Source organism: Pelobates fuscus, chromosome 5, assembly GCF_036172605.1.
Source record: "Pelobates fuscus isolate aPelFus1 chromosome 5, aPelFus1.pri, whole genome shotgun sequence".
NCBI lineage: Eukaryota > Metazoa > Chordata > Amphibia > Anura > Pelobatidae > Pelobates > Pelobates fuscus.
In genome coordinates, this window is record NC_086321.1 from 49362595 (window position 1) to 49385079 (window position 22485).

The window sequence follows — 22485 nt, forward strand, 5'->3', positions numbered from 1 at the left end:
ATTTGATTAAGTCTTTTTAAGTCTCTACTCCATGTTGCTGGGTAGTGTAGATTGGCATGAATCTCATGGAACTGAAACTCCCAAACTCCACTGGACTTCCAGCATTGCCTGCGTTCAGTTCTAAAACACGTAGAAAGGCGCTTTTCAGTGGAAATGCTCCCATGAGCAAGGGGAACAAGCTCCAGGTAAGAACATTGACTCTGTTCGGTAGTTTGTTTGTTTTTTTTTAAACTACCGAGCTAGACCGGTAGTAAATTATGACTTTCAAGAAATTCCTGAACTGATCTGGGTGATTTTTGGATATGTTGGTCACCCAGATCAGGGCTGTCAGGGGATGTAACTTTTGTGGGGATTTTGTGTGTTTTAAGGTATTTTGGGGGTTTTGTAAAAATGTATGTTTTCTGTGCCTGAAGATAATTAAGTTTAATACAGTGGCTGAATCAATTATCTCCCAGGCATAGGGGAGGGATTGACCTATTTTGTATGGGAGTGCCCTGGACCTAAGAGTCAATGTAATCATGTATATGTTTTTACTGTAGTATACTCTTAGGTCCAGGGGTGAGTGCCCCTTGCATGGAGACCTGCATATAAAGCCAGTTGTGGCTGTCATTAAACAGATTTGTTTTACCCTTCATGAAGTCTAGGCTCATGTATGGGGGATTGGAGAGCTATATTCACTCTGGGGATTGCTATAATCACTATACTCCCTTGTTCCCATACAACACTTGCTCTTGTAAGAGCAGCTTGCTTTGCTCTTTGGACTAGGAGAGGTCTACCCACTGGAAGCTGGATCCTGGTCTTGAGTCCAGGGTGGGTGGAGGACAGTGAGACCCCAACCAAGCTGTGGTGTTTGGTGGTGGTTGGTGGTGTTTATGGTGGTTATGGTGTTCCAGTGTGGTGCTTACGGTGCTCACAAGTACTAGGAAGCAGCGATTGACGGAAGTACCTGGTCACGGTGCTAGGCGATCCGTCACACTTATTCATGTAACAGTTTGGTTCGGCTGAATATTGTCCATGAAAAAATATTTGGGGAAACCATTTGACAAACCAAAAAGGATGCAACATAGATCAATCAGTGTCCTGCAAAATATATGACAGACAGATTTACCCACCATTTGGCCCATAGATCGAATGAGAGAAAGTAACTAATAGAGGGAAAAAGAGGAAGAACAGAATTTTTTTATATATTATATAAATATTTATTAGATATATAAATGTAGATTTCTTTTCTGCTGCTCCTCCTTTTTTTCCGTCTATTGGTCACTTCTCACTAGATTTTTGAATAAAACCAACATTTAATGGCTGTCCCTTAGCCATCAATCATTTTTACATTTTTTTTCCCACATGCAGAGCTCTAAATACCAAATGAAAAAAATCATGTTTGCTCAGTTATACATATGTATGATTGATTGGACATACAAAATTTGGAAGAACATCTAATCAGCCCAAATGTATCAGAACCATAATTCAGCTGACTAAGAATCCACAAGTGTGTCATTATTACTTCTTCTGGTCTACTGATAGCACAAGTTATGAGAGGAGAAAACACAATTTAGTCTCTATTGTGAAACCCCAAGAGCTCTTTTATTACTTTTATTATTTAACTGCAACATTAAGTAGGACGTGCAATTGATATAAAAGTAGGACATTGGTCTATTGAAACAATGGATATGACTAGAACAATCTTTACTTAATGTTCTTCTCTGCACTCTGTCCTCTAAATACTTTATTAAGCTCAGCTCATTCCACTAATACTTCTACATTTATTTATGGAGAGAGATCTGAAAGGCACTTAATATGACCTCAGTTGTATCTCCCTTGTAACCAATCTCTCATAATCTCTGTTTTCCCTGGCAATTTTGGAAATATTTTCTCTCCACAATCATTGGACACTTGCCTTGTATTATCTAATCTAAAACATTCAACTCTTATTCCTTTTGCTTTTAATCATGAAATGATTACAGAGAGACAACCAACACTTATGGATCACTTCATATATATTCAAACTGAATATTTTCTAAACTCCTTGCCATCCCATAAAGAAAATTATTTGCTTCTTACTTTGTTCAAATCCTCAAACTGTATTTACTAAACGTATCTCCAAATAGTATAAGCTATTGGAAAAAAAAAACATTTCAGAATCAACTACTTTCCTATAAAGAATCTTGGTTGAAAGTTTTGAATTTAGACTTGATGGTATAAGATCTTTTATTTCACTACAAGTGCCTCACATAGTGTTCAGTTGCAAGAAATTAATTTCAAGTTATTGACTCGTTGGTATCTTAAGTCTACGGTCATGCATAATATGTTTCCTTATACATTTCCTACCTACTTACATAGTTACATATTTACATAGTTACATAGCTGAAAAGAGACTTGCGTCTATCAAGTTCAGCCTTCCTCACATTTGCTTTTTTTGCTGTTGATCCAAAAGAAGGCAAAAAAAAAACAGTTTGAAGCACAATTTTGCAACAAGCTAGGAAAAAAATTCCTTCTTGACCCCAGAATGGCAGTCAGATTTATCCTTGGATCAGTTATTACCCTACATTGAAAGATTATATCCTTGAATATTCTGTTTTTGCAAGTATGCATCTAGTAGCTGTTTGAACATCTGTATGGACTCTGATAAAACCACTTCTTCAGGCAGAGAATTCCACATCCTGATTGTTCTTACAGTAAAAAAACATTTCCTTTGCCTTAGACGAAATCTTCTTTCTTCCAGTCTAAACGCATGGCCTTGTGTCCTATGTAAAGTCTGGTTTGTGAATAGATTTCCACACAATGGTTTGTATTGGCCCCGAATATATTTGTATAATGTTATCATATCCCCTCTCAGGCAACGTTTTTCTAAACTAAATAGGTTTAAATTTGTTAACCTTTCTTCATAGCTGATATGTTCCATTCCTTTTATTAATTTTGTAGCCCGCCTCTGCACTTTTTCTAGTGCCATGATATCCTTCTTTAGAACAGGTGCCCAAAATTGCACAGCATATTCAATATGTGGTCTTACCAGTGATTTATAAAGAGGCAAAATGATATTCACGTCCCGAGAATGAATGCCCTTTTTCATGCATGACAATACCCTTCTGGCCTTGGCCACTGCTGATTGACATTGCACATTGTTGCATAGTTTGTTGTCTATAACAATTCCCAAGTCCTTTTCGTGTGTTGTTATCCCTAATTCGCTTCCATTAAGGGTATACGTTGCTTGTGTATTCTTTACGCTGAAGTGCATAACTTTGCATTTTTCAACATTAAATTTCATCTGCCATTTGAGTGCCCAGTCCTCCAGTCTATCTAAATCCCTCTGCAGCAAAGTAATATCTTGCTCACATTGTATTATTTTACAAAGTTTTGTGTCATCTGCAAACACTGAAACATGACTTTCAATGCTGTCTTCAAGATCATTTATAAACATGTTAAATAGAAGGGGTCCCAGAACAGACCCCTGAGGGATAACACTTGCCACCTCTGTCCAGCTTGAAAATTTACCATTAACGACAACTCTTTGTACTCTGTTTTTAAGCCAATGTTCTACCCAAGAACAAGCATTTCCATCTAGACTGATTTCCTTGAGTTTGAACACTAATCTTTTGTGTGGAACTGTATCAAATGCCTTGGCAAAATCCAAATAGATCACATCCACTGCAACACCCTGATCTATACTTCCACTTACTTCTTCGTAGAATGCAATCAAGTTAGTTTGACAAGACCTGTGCTTCATAAAACTTTGCTGATTTTTGCTGATAACCATGTTCTTCTCAAGGAATTCTTGAATATTATCCCTTAATAACCTTTCAAATATTTTACCAGCCACAGAAGTTAAGCTCACAGGTCTATAATTTCCAGGCAAGGATTTTGAACCCTTTTTGAATATAGGAACCACATCTGCCTTCCTCCAATCCTCCGGAACACTTCCTGAAAGAAAAGAATCTTGAAAGATTAAAAATAGAGGTTCACTTATTTCTACACTTAAGTTCCTTAAGTACACGTGGATGGATACCGTCAGGACCTGGAGCTTTGTTTATATTAACTTTCTTTAGTTGCTGCAGCACCTTGTCTTGAGTTAACCAATTACAATTATTCTGCAAGTTTTTAGTAGCAATCATTTGCACATCTATTGCCATGGGTTCTTCCTTAATATATTCAGAGGAGAAATAGTTATTTAAAATTCCTGCCTTTTCCTGGTCTTCATTAACTAACACCCCCATTTCAGTTTTTAGTGTACCTACACTTTAATTTTTGTTTTTTTTTAGAATTTATGTACTTAAAAAATGCTTTGGGATTGGTTTTGCTCTCTTTAGCTATCATTTTTTCATTTTGAAGTTTAGCAAGTCTGATTGCCTTTTTGCACGCATTATTTGCTTCCTTATATCTTTTATAAGATGCATCTGATTTGTCCGATTTAAATGCTTTAAATGCCCTTTTCTTATTTTTAATCTCTTGTTTTACTTTTCTACTAAGCCACATTGGTTTTAATTTGTTTCTTTTATATTTATTTCCCAATGGTACATACTGAGAAATGTGCCTTTCTAATATTTGTTGGAAGATGATCCATTTATCCTCAGTGTTCTTTTCACTAAAGAGTTTATGCCAGTCAATATATTGTAAAGCTTCCCTTAACTTATTGAAAATGGCCTTTTTAAAATTATATGTTTTAGTATACCCCATGTGCTTTTGCTTTTTTAAGTTTATTTAAAAGGACACTATATTGTGATCACTATTTCCCAAGTGCTCACCTACTTGAATGTTGGTCAAAAGATCAACGTTGTTTGTTAAAACCAGGTCCAGACAAGCGTCCATTCTAGTTGGTGCTTGTACTATTTGTGACATGAAGGTGTCATTTAACAAGTTTAAAAAACTAATTCCCTTTGCTGAGCTACTAGTCCCTCTGTCCCAATTTATGTCCGGGTAATTAAAATCTCCAATAATTAAAGTGTTACCCAGATTTGCAGCTTTCTCAATTTGCTCAAACAGCTGTTGTTCCTCATCAATAATAACATTAGGTGGTTTATAACATATCCCAACCGATAGTATTGTAAGTCAGACAAAGGTTAATTTTCTAATTTAGGTGGACATGTTCACTTATTATTAGGTTCCAGGAATGTACATGCATTAATAGAAAAATAAATATCAACAGATACATTTCTTTCTCTCCAGAAAGTTTATTGTTACACCATAGTGATATCTCTAAAACTAAATCTAAAGAATCCATGTTCCAGTCAACACCTGTCCATAATTGATTTATATAATTGTGTGGAACTTAACAAAAATGAATAGCTCAAATGGTCTGTTGAGAAGCATTACCAAATATACTGTATGTTTGTATGTGTCTGGCAATCTTGAACTACCTATTTAAACTATGCAAATGTACATGGATTTTTCACTGAGGGTAGTAAGGACCATTTATCTTTCAATAATTTATCTTGACTTTACGTATTCCTCTCAGCTATTCCCTGGAACCTACTTGCATCTTATGCATTTTATACTGTATTCCCCATAAATTATTCACTCTTTCATGTGACGTTCGCTGGCTGGGTTGGACAACTGTAATTAGTATTATGATGTTGTTACTCTGTTTTGTGTGCTACATGTTATTTATGTTCTCCTACTTTTACTGTTTACTAGAGTATCTACAGTTTAACTATAACTGGATAATTGATAGTATTTAATGATGTTTCTGGAAACTATGATGTTTATACTGATATATCCATGTAGCAGTACTTAATTGTTTGTGACATTCTCGAAAAAAAAAAGAATTAATAAAAATGCAATTAAAAAAAGTTGGAAAATTTCAAAAAGTTACCTTATTTTCTTAATATATGACACAATGAAACCAATTAAAGAACAACTTTGTTGGAACAGGACCATCACCTCACCTTTTCACCTGTTGTGTCTGTCAACAATATTTTTAACTTGTTTAATAGTTCTAACGTGCTGCAGAAAATAGTGACACTATATAAATACTACTACTACTGCTACTATTACTACTATTACTACTACTAATAATAATAATAATTTATGGTAGCATAGATAGGGGAGATGTAGTTACTATACTGTGGATTATGATGGATTCAAAAACACATTTGTTATGGTCAGAATAGCAAAATTGTGAAAATGACAGTTGCAGACTCAATTTAATATTTTTTTTAGTTTTTAATTATCAAAATCTGTAGAAAACTGCTTAAATGATTCATCTACAAAACATTCTGTATACTTTAATGGTGACCTCTGTAGACAAATCGTTTGAAAGATTTTCTACAAAAGAATTGCAGTGTTAGTGTTAAAGATAATTTCCCTATTCCTCATTCATTGCCACATTGCCCTGCATGCCAATTCCCAATTTTGCTAGGTGTGCCTTTTCCATGCTGCCCATACATATCATCCCCCTTCTATTTCAAGTGTTTAACATCTTCCAGAAATAGTTTTTAAACTATGTAACTAAAAATGTATAAACCAGGATATAAATAAATAGCAGTTCAAGGTGGCTTACCTATCATTAAAGGTACACTATGATTACCAATACAACTTTAATGCATTTGCAGTTTTAGCCTCATTAATATGCTGTCATTTTTACATGTTCAAATCTTTATAGTTTTGCACAAAGAAGACAACGGTTTTGCATAATTCTGCACGCTAAGCATTTTTGCTTAACCACACCTCATCATGCCAGTAAATGCATACAATTTATCCCTAACAGCATTGAATGAGTTAGTTTTAATTCAAAACCTAGATGCAGACAGGCAGAGAAATCACAAACAGGCAGTGATGTCCCCACTATATATCTTCCTGGATGTCCTTTCCTCCTAGGTTGCTTTTTAGTTCAGATCAGTCGGTGATGTCAGATACACTGAGATGTGTACTTATTTGATAAGGAAGTCGTTACCTGGAGTGAGTAGGTGTGGCTAAGGAGGCAGGCTTAAGGTGCAGCATTCTGTAAATCTTTATTTTTCTTTCTGTGCATAAATGTAAAGAATTAAGTATGCAAAAAATAAACTATATTAATGAGCACAAAATCAATTAAATGATTTAAACTGGTATAGGTGTGCAAGTATGTATTTAAAAACTGAATTGAACAAATAAAACAATTAAATATTCATATGCTACCATTACAATAAAAGTTGAAGAAACGTCTTCAAATTCTATCTATTGGAGCTATGTTTTTTCTTCTTCAATTGTTTGTTTTCTACTTTTTAGTAGTTCTGCAAAACATATAGAATGGCCAACAAATTGTTAAAACATAATGTGACGAATTTTCTTTCTCCATAGAAGAAAGCTATCTGCTGTGCTACTGCTATTAAATTCAAATCTCATAGCAATACATTTGAAAACTTATTTTTGCTAAGCTGAAATGCCTGTGACATGGCTAAAAATAATCCATTGAGTGAAAGTATTTCTTCCAGGCCAATTTGACATCCCCTCTGGAGTCACAAATGGAATAATAATGATTATTGCTTCAGCAAATTAAGTGTGCCATAACAGCTCAGACAGCAGAGGTATTGTGTTGATGAAAACAATAGTTACTTTAAAGTAAATAATTAGTTTAGGAAAATAATAATGTGCTTTATACACCAGTAAAATATTTTGTACCTAAGCTGTTCTGCTAATCAATTAAGACTCTTTACAGTAGAAAACATTTAAAACATTCTAGAGTGACAAGTCTGCATAATTAAACAAGGAACAGACATAGTATTTTAAAGTCAAAATTAATTAAAAAAAATATTATTATTATTATTATTATTATTATTATTATAATTTTTTTAAGACAATTTAAAAAAAAAAATTATCTTAGTTGCTAAATGTTAGGCAGGGAATGAAAATAAACAATTAAAAAAACAAAAAAAAAACAAAAAACCAGAAGCAGTCACATGTAATTGTGTTCTTTTGATTAAATGTCACAGTAGCATTAACCAAACTCCCTAATGTATTGCATTTTAAATAAATACGTTGCTTTTTTCTTCTAATTAATAATAATTAGTTCTTTTGTGATATAACATTAGGGTTAAAAAAATAAAAAAAAGTCCAGTTTTGAGTTTGATTGCGCCATAAACATAGAAACATAGAATGTGATGGCACATAAGAAACATTCTGCCCATCTAGGAAACATGGGGGGATGGTTGCACTCACCTAAACATGCTTAAATGGGGTGCTGCTGGGGGCCATATTATACAATAAATACACAAGATCCAGCGCACTCTCCTATCTACTAAACAGCAACTTCAATGTTGACAGATTTTATTAGTTTGTAAAAGTTTTTTTTAAAAACACCTAATCTAGGCAAAAAAATGGGGATTTAGTTACATTATATGATCATACATTGCATAAGCCTGCCACAACGTCAATGTACCCCATCTTTGGCAGGTCCTACTCTCACAGTCTAATGTCTGCTCTTATGAGATTAACCACTTACTTGGGAAAAAATTCCATCTGAGGCTCTCTGCAGTACAAGGCTAAATAGGGACCTGAGATGAGGCACCTGTAACAGGGAGGGGTGCAAAACCAAGGAGTTGGCTAGACTCCCAAATATATATATATAGGAAACATGGGGGGATGGTTGCACTCACCTAAACATATAACAACTTATAAAAAAAACTTTAAAAAAAAACTTTTACAAACTAATAAAATCTGTCAACATTGAAGTTGCTGTTTAGTAGATAGGAGAGTGCGCTGGATCTTGTGTATTTATTGTATAATATGGCCCCCAGCAGCACCCCATTTAAGCATATTTAGGTGAGTGCAACCATCCCCCCATGTTTCCTATATATATATATTTGGGAGTCTAGCCAACTCCTTGGTTTTGCACCCCTCCCTGTTACAGGTGCCTCATCTCAGGTCCCTATTTAGCCTTGTACTGCAGAGAGCCTCAGATGGAATTTTTTCCCAAGTAAGTGGTTAATCTCATAAGAGCAGACATTAGACTGTGAGAGTAGGACCTGCCAAAGATGGGGTACATTGACGTTGTGGCAGGCTTATGCAATGTATGATCATATAATGTAACTAAATCCCCATTTTTTTGCCTAGATTAGGTGTTTTTAAAAAAAACTTTTACAAACTAATAAAATCTGTCAACATTGAAGTTGCTGTTTAGTAGATAGGAGAGTGCGCTGGATCTTGTGTATTCTGCCCATCTAGTCTGCCCAATTTTTTTTTTAATACTTTCATTAGTCCCTGGACTTATCTTATAGCTAGGATAGCCTTATGCATATCCCACGCATGCTTAAACTCCTTTACTGTGTTAACCTCTACCACTTCAGCTGGAAGCCTATTCCATGCATCCATTGTGCCTGCTATATACTATACTTAATCTTAACTCCTACCACAATACATTTTGACACCATTGACTGTTTTATCAAAAAAACACATACATTGCTAAAAGCTATGGTCTAGTGTTCAGGAGTACCCAATCCACACACTTGTGATAACCTGGGCAAAGTTCTAGCTTCTCTGGCAAGTGTACCTGGTATCCTACCTTCCTCGTCATTTACAAAAACTTTATATGTATATTTCTGGTTTCCAGATTTTAAATGCTGTCAGGAAAGAGGGCCAACAAGACCATTTTTATTCTGTAGGACATATGTGGGTCTCTTTAAAGGTCCCTTTCTAGGTAGTCGACATCCCTCACCTGGAAGCTAGTGACTCTCCTTGCTTGTGGGGATTTTGTAAAACAGAAACAAAAGAGCCAAATGTTGCTCCAACAGAATAAAAATAAAAATAAAGGGATTAAAATTAGGTTAATCTTCTCTTTATTCAATATCCATGCAATCAAAAAGCATGAAAAGTGTACCCCGTTTCATCAGGTGTGTGGACACAGGACATACTTGAAAACAAGAGAAATCTCATTGTATCTTTTCTGGTAAAATATTTTATAAATAAATAAAATAAATAAATGTCTTTCTCCTTTCTCCTTTTTCTATGTACAGTTTGTTAATTTTTTACTGTTTATCTAATAATTTTGGTTCATTTTTTTTATTTACTTGGATATTGATTTACGTAATGTTACTTCCTTTCCCTTTCTTTATTTTTCTCAAGATGGAGTGCAACATTAGGCTATTTTCTTCTTTTCAGGTTGCACTTTGTGTGGTTACTTATATGTACAAGGGACCCCAAGGAATATATTATAATTTTATTAATATGTATTTGCTTGTCCTTTATAACAAGAATCCCCAAAAAACATCCTGCTGCAGCATTTAATTATGGGGAAACAGTTGACTAGATATTTTGTGGTTATTGTGTGCCTTCTTATAAGATTCCAAACAAGATAAAGGTATAGCACATCACAAATTCAATCAAGGTTCTTTTATTGTAGTTGCAAAAGAAAAGTAGATGTTTTGTTACCCATCATTAGTTAAGCCATCTGACACTATGTCTCCTATACATACTTGGAGACACTCAATTTGTATTTAAAAGTTAAGATGATGCACAAGAAGCCATGGTTATAATGTTGATTGAATTTTGAGGTGTGCTGAAATATTGAGTGTTCACCACATGTATTATGCTATGTACTAACTTTCTCCAAGCCTTTCTCAACACATGTCTTTTCTATATGTCTAAAAAATGTACTTGATTGTTAACATTATAATCACTTTGCTATGCCATTTGAGGCTTCCTTTTAGCCAAATTAAACACTGATTGAGGTCTTAGGATATTTACTTTATTTGCATATAGGTATACATTAGACTTGTGCATTCAGTTTCAATTGCAATTTGTCAGAAGTTTGCCATATTAAGAGTTGTCAAAATGGAAAAAAAGGACAAACCAGTGCATTTGTTTTCTGATCCAGAGCAAAAATATAGAACAGCCCTCACCCTTGCTAAACAATCCTACTTTTCATCCCTTTTTAGTTGCTCATGCTCAAGCAATCCCAGGCATCTCTTTAATATCTTCAACTCTCTCCTTCTCCCACCTCAGCCTTGCATGCTACTTTACCGACAAGATTGAACAGTTAAGGTAAAAATTCTCCCCCTTTGCTCCTACCTTTCACAACCACAAATCAACCTTCCCTACCCTACAAGCCTTCTCCCCAGCTACAGAACAGGAGGTACCTTCGCTTCTCCTCTCACCCCATAACCTATCCACTTGATCCAGTACCTTCCCACCTCATCTGATTTTCTCCCCTTGTCTTAACACACATCCTAAACTGCTCTCTTTCACCAGGTGTTGCCCCTGCTCCCCTTAATCATGCTACTGTTGTACCCATCCTAAAAAAAGCCATCCCTAGACCCATCTTCCCCTTCTAATTATCGTCCCATATCCCTGCTTCTGCTTTTCCTCGGAACTTCTAGAAAGACTTGTCTTTACTCATATGACTCACTTCCTAATTTCCAACTGCCTCCTCGACCCTCTTCAATCTGGCTTTCTCCCTCTCCACTCTAATGAGACTGCTCTTATTAAAGTTGCAAATTCTCCATACTAATTCTTCTTGACCTCTCTGCTGCCTTTGACACTGTTGATCATAGCCTCCTTCTCCTAACTCGTCAATCTCTTGGTCTCTGTGACACAGCCCTCTCCTATCTCTCCCAATGCTCCTTCAGTGTCTCTTTTTCCAATGACACCTCCTCTCCTCGTCACAGTCAGAGTCCCTCAAGGTTCAGTTCTTGGTCCCCTTTGGTTCTCTCTCTATACTGCCTCTCTTGGCAAACTCATTAATTCATATGGATTCCACTACCACATATACGCTGATGACACCCAGAAATACCTCTTTGCCCCTGACCTCTCCCCTTCTGTTCTCTAATGTGTCACCAATTGCCTCTCTTCTATCTCGGGTTGGATGTCCTCCTGATTTCTGAAACTCAATCTCTCTAAAACTTAGTTTCTCACTTTTCCTCCTCATAACACTGAGCCTCCTCCTTCACTCTCCCTGCAGGTTGACAGTACCTGCCTCACCCCATCCTTTCAAACTCACTGTCTTGGTTTCATTTTTGATCCTGGCCTCACCTTTGCACTTCATGTCCAGTCTATTGCTAAAACCTGTTGACCAGCTTAAAAACATTGCCCGCATACACACCTTTCTTACTCAAGATGCTGCCAAGGAGCTTGATCATGCTCTAGTAATCTCTTGCATGCAATACTGTAATTCCCTCCTAATTGGTCTCCCCAGAAGCCGTACTGCCCCACTACAATCTGTGATGAACGCTGCTGCCAGGCTGATCTTTCTCTCCTGTCGCTCCTCTCACACTTCACCCCTCTGTCAATCCTTACACTGAGGGCTTCCTGTACCCTAAAGGTGTCAATTTAAAATGCTAGCACTTACCTATAAAGCCTTAACCAACTCTAGCCCCTCTTACATTTCTTTACTGATTCATAGATATGCCCCCTCTCAGTCTCTCACCTCTACTGGTGACCTTCTTTTGTCTGCTGCTCGCACCCTTACTGCAAATTCACGCCTGCAAGACTTCTCACAGGCTGCTCCATTCCTTTGGAACAGCCTGCCTACCCCTGTCGGACTCTCCCCTAGTCTTCAATCCTTTAAGAAGTCCCTCAAAAACCATCTTCTCAGGATTGCTTATGGCCTTCAAGAGTAACTTCTATCTCATGCTTTCTCCTAAGTAGCCACACTCTACTCTCACCTCAAATTCTGCTACTTTCACACCGTGTCTTTTTGCTGTCTCCCTCAATACCCTTCATATTGTGTTTTATACCCCACCTCTTCTGGATTGTAAGCTTGTTTGAGCAGGGTACTCAACTACCTATTGTTCCTGTTTTGTTATTGTCTCATTTGGTAAATTCCCCTCTTATCGGAAAGTGCTGCGGAATAAGCTGACGCTATATAAATAATAACCAATAATAATAATAAAATATGATTGATACTTAGGGGACAGCCAATAAATAAAAGAAATAAACAAATAAACAAAAACGCAATAAGTATGTAATAAAGAAGAAAAACAAGTATTAGCCAGACCAAATGCTTAAAATAAACAACTAAATGCTTCAGCACTTAAAAAAATATAAATATTGATTATATGTGGACTGAATTAGAATACTAAAATAAAGGATAAGCTTCAGTAAAAGGGCATGAAAAGTAAGCTATTGCAGTACTGAAAAATATATCTACTTATACTTATAAATATTATCAATACAGGCTTATTTTTGCACCCTTTCGGTTCATTTGAATCCCTTTCCCCAAATTCTTGCATTGCAGAAATTGGGAAAGGTCAAACCACTGCCTCAATAAGACTAGGCTGTCTGAATTAAAATTTTGTTTGCATTGTACAAGTCTATTATGTATGTAATACACTATACCCATGCAGGGCCGGTGCAAGGATTTTTGCCGCCCTAGGCAAAAGTAAAGTTTGCCGCCCCCCATCCCCCCCCCGATATGACATCACAATGCCCCATGTTAACTAACGCAAGTGCTGCAGTGCCACCGTGTTTACATTAAAAGGCCTGCAGGGACAGGCTTTAGACACCAGAACCACTACATTAAGCTGCAGTGGTTCTGTGGACTAAAGTGTCCCTTTAATGTGAGGTAAATTAGAGATTAGTGCCACAAATAATATACTAGATTGCCTACTTACAATCAGATGAGGATGGTGATGGGCTCTACCTGCAGTCTGGCTCCACTGGTCTGGTGTAGAACAGGCTCTCTGGAGGCTGTTTGTGTTCTGGGAGAACAGGAAGAAGGCTCCATTTTTTTTAAGGCCCTTTGCACAGCTCAAGGTCTGGGCCCCAGGGTCCACCTTCATGTTCCACCAATTAGTTTGTTCACAGGAGTAGGGGATGTCCTGATATGTGTGTAAGGAATGCATTGTGTGAATCTGTGTTTGTATGTGTAAGGGCTGCAATGAGTGTTTCTGTGTATGTACGGGATGCAGTGTGTGCGTCTGTAAGGGGTGCATTGAGTGTGTGTAAGGAATGCATTGTGTGTTTCTGTGTGTGTTGGGATGCATTGTGTGTAAGGGTTGAATTGCTTGTGTGTGTGTGTCTGTGTGTGTAATGCATTGTGTGTTTTTCTGTGTGCAAGTGTGTGTGTGATGGATGTCAATCTCTCCCCCCTCCCTTGTCACTCTCTTCTCCCCCTCTCCCTCCCTCGTCACTCTCTTCTCAACCCCCCTTGTCCCTCTCTTCTCCCCCCTCTTGTCCCTCTCTTCTCCCCCCTCTTGTCCCTCTCTTCTCCCCCTCCTCCCTTGTCGCTCTCTTCTCCCCTGCGTGTCCCTCTCTTCTCCCCCTCCCTTGTCACTCTCGTCTCCCCCGTTGTCACTCTCTTCTCCCCTCCCCACTCTCATTCCCCCTCCTAATCCCGTCAATTCCCCTCCCTGTCAATTTATTCCCCCCACCCTGCCTGTCCATTTATTCCCTCCCCCTCCTGTCCATTTATTCCCTCCCCCTCCTGTCCATTTATTCCCTCCCCCTCCCTGTCCATTTATTTACCCCCTCCCTGTCCATTTATTTACCCCCCTCCCTGTCCATTTATTTCCCCCCCTGTCCATTTATTCCCCCCTCCCTGTCTGTCCATTTATTCCCCCCACCCTGCCTGTCCATTTATTCCTCCCTCCCTGTCCTCCCCCCCTCCCTGTCCATTTATTTCCCCCCCTCCCTGTCCATTTATTCCCCCCCTCCCTGTCCATTTATTCCCCCCCCCCTCCCTGTCCATTTATTCCCCCCCCCTGTCCATTTATTTCTCCCCCCTCCCTGTCCATTTATTTCTCCCCCCCCCTCCCTCTTCATTGATTTCTCCTCCTCCCCTCCCTGTCCAATTATTTCTCCCCCTCCCTGTCCATTTATTTCTCCCCCTTCCCTGTCAATTTATTTCTCCCCCCCCGCCCCCCTCTTCATTGATTTCTCCTCCTCCCCTCCCTCTCCATTTATTTCTCCTCCCCCCCTCTCCATTTATTTCTCCCCCCCTCCCTCTTCATTGATTTCTCCTCCTCCCCTCCCTCTCCATTTATTTATCTCCCCCCCCTCTCTATTTATTCCCCCCTCCCCTACCTCTATAGTAGCGTGGCCGAGCTCTGTATCATGGTCCGCGGGTACAGGGAGCTTTTGTTTCCTGTACCCGGCGGACTAACAGGAAGTGAACACCAGTGTTCACTTCCTGTTAGTCCGTCCGAGTACAGGAGACAGATGCTCCCTGTACCGGCGGACTATACTGCGCTCGGTCACGCTACAGAGAGGGAGTGACAGGAGGGAGCGCTGAGCGCTTCCCTCCTGTCAGCCCCCTCCCTCTCCTCATGCTGCGCCCGGGCGGTGCGCCCTCATGGACGCACCAGCCCGGGCAAAGCTGCAGCCGCCTGAGGCTCTCTACAGAGCGCTCGGGCGGCTGCAGCATTAGGGGGGCCGGCGCTCCTGGCGGCGCCCCTTCCCAAGGGGCGCCCTAGGCGGCTGCCTAGTCCGCCTTACAGGTAGCGCCGGCCCTGTACCCATGTCAAGATATATCAAATGTTGTCATACAATGCCTTTTATTTATATTTCACCATCTTTATCTTTAACTTAGAACAGTCTCCCATCCTTCCTTTTTTCTGCACCAACTTAGATGTTGTCTACTATTTCTTGCACCTCAATAAAAAGTTTAAAAAAAGAAGTTGTGATTATCGAGTATTGTCCTGAAAGAGAGACCAGTAACATATAAGATTCAACATAGATACATGCAAAGTTAGGCTATTTGGATTTGTGAATGCCCATAAAGAGATCATTAAAACAGAAGTCCTTGGAAATAATTATCGATGACAAACTAAGCAACAATGTACAATATCTGCCAGCAGCTGCAATGGCCAATAACATACTGTAATAGATTTTATTTATATATATATATATATATATTTTTTTTTTTTTTCTATTTTCTATATATATTATAGTTTATATATATATATATATATATATATATATATATATATATATACATCCAATATAGAATGGCTGCTCACCGGTCTTTTAAAATATAAATATTTTATTAAATAAAGTTAAAAAAAACTGTCATTTTTTTACTTTTTTAATAAAATATTTACATTTTAAAAGATCGGTGAGCAGCCATTCTATATTGGATTTGTGTCTTTGGAGCTCAGGCTTATGCACCCAACAGTGAAGGAGTTAAAGCATGAGTGCAGGGGATTTTTTCCTTTTTTATATATATATGTGACAAAGTGCCCTTCGCCACTTGGTCATGGAGAGGCCTGCTTGCAATCCTCCTGCCTTGTGACTATGGTCCCTGGGAGACTTTGCCAGTTGAAAACACTATTTGGACTTATTGGTGTTTTAAAAGACTGTTCTGGCCCTTTAAATTGTACTGGCACAATTCTGCAACTTTAAATTGGCACTTCGGATGCAGCCGAAGTGCCGAAGTAGTCGAAGTGGCCGCCATACGACATCTGAACACGTTGCGGCAGCCATCTTTATTTAGTCGAACGCGGTCAGCGGTGTGTGCTGTCAAATTCATAGAACTAAAATCGGCTACAAAACGGCATGAGCACCGATTAAGTTTTACCTCCCCTGGAACTAATGCATTTGACAATTTGAACGCTGTTCGTCAATTTGAACGCCGTTCGACAGTTCATTTGACAATTTGAATGGTTGTCGTTCATCTGTTTGAACTGACTTTAACATCGGAAATAGACCGGCCGCACAGCCTGATTCTCTGGAACTGTTTTGGGCATGAAAATGTGCATGCGGTCGGTCAAAAAGAGACTTCCATGAAACTTTTAAACCACTGAAGGGAATTGTCTGATTTTTGGATGTTTATATTTGAAGTATGCTGAGTTCGAATATGTAACTTTTATTAATATTGCATGTGTACTTTTAAAGTTATAGGAATTGTATAAAAACGGTATATTCCTGACTGTGATAATTACATTAACCCATTGTGTACAGTAATTCTATCACAGGCAGAGGGGAGGATTTTGCTGGAATTAATGGGAGTGTTTTACTGTATTGTACGTTTTTGGCTGTTCCACAAGACCATGTGGGTGGTACTTTGTGTGTAAAACTTGCATAAAAGAAAGCCCTTTGTTGCTGAATAAAGCAGATCTTCTTGACCCTCAACATATAGTCTTGTCTCGTGATTGGAGGGGACAGCTAAATTCACACTGGGGATTGCTATACTTGTATACTCCCCTGAGCTTTAATCACCTAGCTCTTGTAAGAGCTGTTCCTGTTACGCTCTCCTGGAGGAGAGGTCTTTCCTACACGGTCCTGGAGGACAGAGGCTGATCCAGGGTGGAAGGAAGACGGTAAGACTCCAGTTAAGCTATGGCAGTTTTGGAGTCTGCGGTGATTGTGGTGTCCGGTGCAGTGCTTGTGGTCCTCGACGCAAGCTAGGAAGCGTCCATCAAAGGAGGGTACTCGGTCGGAGTACTGGTGATTCCGTTACAATATATATATATATATATTTCTACTATAAATACCGTTTTTACTCTATATATGGTGACGCTGGTTTTGAACTACTATATGACTGATATGAAGAAATTGCAGAGTTGAGCAATACAATAAAAAGGGAATTAAAGATTTCAATTATGCAGAAAGGTCAGAAAAGTTGTTTGTTCAGAAAAAACATATCTCAGAGAAGATGTGATAACATTATACAAAAATACACAATGACTGTACAAAGGGTACAAACAACTTTCTGTTCATTTCAGGTTTCTACAAATGATAAGAGGTCATTTATTAACATAAAAAAGCAACATTTTGCCTAAGGCAGAAGAACTGAATGCTTAGTAAGAACAAATGCAAAAACAAAAATAACAAATGTTTGGAAAGGAAAAGCTGTGGAATTCTATGATTAAAGAGGTTGTTTTATCCAATTCCGCATATATTTTAAAAGAAAGATCTGAGGGCATTTTTCTGGTAAAGATTAATTAATAAAGGCTAATTTGTAGGTTATTGACAGTTTGAAGACTTAAGGAGAATTCTTTGGAGTCAAGAAGGATTTTGTTCTCTCTTTTTGTGGCACAATATGAAATACATTTTAAATTGCTTTTCAATGTCCTCTGAATCAACTCAACAAATGCATGAAAGGTTTAACTTCAACATTGTATTCAGCCTATACAACTATATAACTATTTAACTATATGGATGCAATATGTAAAAGAGAAGGTGGGAGCTGAAAAGGATGCTATAGGCACCAAAACAACTGAAGCTTAATAATGCGCTTCTGGTGTATAGATCAAGCACCTGCAGTTTCAATGCTACATTCTCTGGCATTTAGGGGTTAAATCACTTTGCTTATGCTGGTCACTCCTACACAGTCTCACCTCATGCTTCCTGTAAAGAGATCTAATGTTTAAACTTACTTTATTGCACAGTCTGTTTAATTTATAATTTCTTATTTCTTGCTCTGTTAATACCCTGCTAGACCCTGTGGGAGCCTCCTGCATTTGATTAAAGTTTAATTTAAAGTGCAGGGGATACAAATTTCTAAAGCAAGTTAGCATATGAAAATGAAACCATTTTTTTGTTTTCTTGCAGGTTAGGGAAGGTGTGACTAGGGCTGCATAAACAGGAACAAGAGTAATTAACTCCAAAATGGCAGCAATTGACCAGTGAGTCTGCAGGTCATGGTCTATACAATAAAACTAATTGCTTCATTAAGCTAAAGTTATTTTGATGCCTATATAGTGTCTCTTTAATACGTGTAGTTATGTGCAGTATTTTAGATAAATATTATTAGTTAAATGAATGCTACATAGATGCTCTATGTGATGTGGTGTGACTTGATGCATGTTGACTGACATTGTGTAGGAGGTGGGTCCTTAACGGTATTTTGTGTACTAGTATTACTAGCATTACTTCTGCTTAAATATAAAATGTAATGTTTGTAGACAGAAAGACACGCAAAGGCATAGAATAGCGAAATGAAGGTCAAAGGAAAATAAATAAAATCTTGCGGTAATAAAAGTTGGACTCGGACGTAAAATCTTGAATGTATAATTCCATTAGTAAAATGCTGGATGAATTTATCAGATTATTTTAACATTTTGAGTTTTTTGCTTTAGCTTAAATATTTGCTAATGGTATTCAGTAAACCCTACTTGTATAAAAAATATATATTTCCAGAGATAATTATTATTCTTGGCTTGGCCCTGAAATACTCATTTAGTTTTTTTTTTTTTTTACTTACAGCTAGAGGACATGATTACAATAAATCAAAGTTCTAGTGATGCTCTTCTATGTCATTTTTCCTGAACACAAAAAAAACATCTGTTCATGAAACTGTGATTTGAGGAAAATTGACAAGGGAATTGTTTATTTTAAGCCAAAATTCTAAAATAAAGCTTGAGAATTTTGTTATTTTGCACTAAAAATTGAAATTTCTTTGTCAATTCGCTATAATTCCTGGGTTTGTGCCAAGTCCAAAAATGTGTAATTTCAGAAGACAAATGATATTAAAACGTGAGAACAAAAATTACAATAAAAAGTGTTTTAGATAGAAAAAATATTATTGGGAGGTGAAAAAAATGAGAAGTAGAAAAAGGTATTACAGTTAGTATGAGGGTTATATCAGAAATACTGCTTATTATAATCCAACTATGTTGACGTAGGTTTCCAGGTGTCAGGATCGGGACAGGGATCCAACACGCAGAGTACAAACAGGTACAGGATACGTATACCGGACCTTAGAATGGCCGGACTAACGTACGGAGAGTATAGAGAATGGTCAGAGACAAGCCGAGGTCGAGGGAACGAGAGGACAGGTAAGCGAGGAACAAGCCGGGTCAAGGATAACAGAGGTAAACAGAGTAAGTCAAACAGGCCGGGTCGGAACCAAAGGGATAACAGAAAATACCAGAGCACTGTGTGACTAGACAGGCTAGAACCATGACAGGGCAATGAGCAAATGGGAGAAGCAAGTTTAAATACCCTGGCTCGGAGAGAGAGACACGCCTCCGACGAGATCTGATTAGTCACTAAAGGATTGAGTGACAGGTCGTTCCGGGCTGGCGTCATGACGTCGGTCTCTGGACGTCCTGCTACAAAAGGAAGTGACTCCCTCGCGGCCGGCGTTTACGTGACCGGGAGGACCGCCAGGAACAGAGGAAACAACCCGTCCGGAGGGATAGACGTCTAAGTCTCTGCCTCTCTCGGAGGTAGAGACTTCAGGTACCCTGACAGTACCCCCCCTCTCAGATACGCCCACTGCGGAGACGAGGAGCATGAACATCCTCTTGAGGTACCCAACTCCTCTCCTCAGGACCATATCCCTTCCAATCGACCAGATATTGTACTCTCCCCCGGGAGATTCGAGAATCGATAATAGTGTTAACCTCATACTCCTCCTAACCCTCCACCTGAACAGAGCGAGGAGGGGACGTTGTGGAGGAAAATCTGTTGCAGACTAGTGGTTTCAGCAATGAAACATGAAATGAGTTAGGGATGCGTAAGGCAGTTGGAAGAGCTAGACGATACGCAACTGGGTTAATCCGAGTCAGCACCCTGTAAGGTCCAATATAACGAGGGGCGAATTTCATGGAAGGTACTTTTAAACGGATGTTTCTTGTACTCAACCATACTCTATCACCTGGAACAAACACCGGAGCCGCCCTTCTACGTTTATCGGCGTGTTTCTTAACCAGCATAGAATTGTGCAGAAGAATTTGTCGAGTCTGATCCCACAACTTCCTCAAATTGGCAACATGAACATCAACCGACGGTATCCCTTGGGAAGGGGAGGCCGCGGGAAGAATAGATGGATGAAAGCCATAATTCATGAAGAAGGGGCTTGAATGAGTAGAATCACAAACGAGATTGTTGTGTGCAAACTCCGCCCAAGGAATCAAACCAACCCAATCGTCCTGGTGTTCAGAAACAAAACAACGTAAATATTGTTCAATTTTTTGGTTGGTGCGTTCAGCAGCTCCGTTAGACTGAGGATGATAGGCAGAAGAGAAATTCAATTTGATGCCCAGTTGAGAGCAGAAGGACCTCCAAAAACGGGAAACAAATTGGGAACCTCTGTCAGATACAATTTGGGAGGGTATCCCATGTAAACGAAAAATCTCCCTTGCGAATATCTCTGCCAATTCGGGTGAAGACGGGAGTTTAGGCAGAGGAACGAAGTGAGCCATCTTGGTGAATCTGTCAACCACGGTGAGGATAACAGTCTGTTTTTTAGAGATAGGCAAATCGACAATGAAGTCCATAGCTAAACAGGACCATGGTTTCTCTGGAACCTCTAAGGGATGCAGAAATCCACATGGAAGCGTATGAGGTTGCTTAGTCTTAGTACAGACCTCACAAGTATCGATGAAATCCTTAATATCCTTACGCAAAGCAGGCCACCAGAAATCTTTGGAGATTAAAGCATACGTCTTGCGAATGCCAGGATGCCCAGCTACCTTGCTGTTGTGGAAACACCGCAATACTTCCAGTTGGAGAGCAGGAGGAACGAAGTGTCTATCCCCAGGAGTCTGTTTAGGAGCTAGATGTTGTAACTTTATGATCTCGGTAAGCAACGGAGAATGAATCCTGAGATTCGTTTTAGCGATGATATTACATTTAGGAACTATCGAGGAAAGAACTGGCTCAACTATAGTGGACGGTTCATATTGGCGAGATAAAGCATCGGCTTTGGAGTTCTTAGAACCAGGTCTATAAGTAAGCACATAATTGAAGTTAGTCAGGAATAGGGACCAACGAGCTTGCCTGGCGGATAGGCGTTTAGCCTCCCCAATATAGGACAAGTTCTTGTGGTCCGTTAAAATAGTAACAGGATGTAAGGTCCCCTCTAATAAATGCCTCCACTTCTTAAGAGCCATAATGACCGCTAACAGTTCCCTGTCACCGATGTCATATCTGCTTTCAGGACCAGATAGTTTCTTAGATAAAAACCCACAAGGGTGTAACGGTTTGTCCACCCCTAACCTTTGTGACAGAACAGCCCCTACTCCCGTCTCAGAGGCATCGACCTCGAGTAGGAACGGCAGAGTCGTATCAGGATGAACCAAAATTGGAGCAGAAGCAAAAAGTTCCTTGAGCGTCTTGAAAGCAACAAGAGCCTCAGTAGACCAGGTCTTAGTATTAGCCCCCTGTTTGGTCATATTGGTAATAGGCGCAATAATAGAAGAGTATCCCTTAATAAAGCGCCTATAATAATTAGAGAAACCAATAAACCTCTGAATAGCCTTGAGTCCCTTAGGCAATGGCCACTCTAAAATAGATTGGAGTTTGTCAGGATCCATCTTAAAGCCTTCCCCAGAAATCACGTACCCAAGAAAGTCTATCTGAGACTGGTCAAAACTGCATTTCTCCAATTTACAGTATAGGCCATGTTGCAGAAGTTTGAGCAATACCTTTCTGACTTGTCTGTGGTGGGTCTCAATCTCCCTAGAGTGTATAAGTATGTCATCCAGGTATACAATGACACAATCATGTTGAAACTCCCTAAGAACTTCATTAATCAAATCCTGAAAGACTGCCGGAGCATTACAAAGACCAAATGGCATAACCGTGTATTCATAGTGACCATAACGGGTATTGAACGCTGTCATCCACTCGTGGCCATCCTGGATTCTCACCAAGTTATACGCCCCTCTGAGATCTAACTTGGTGAAAATTTTAGAG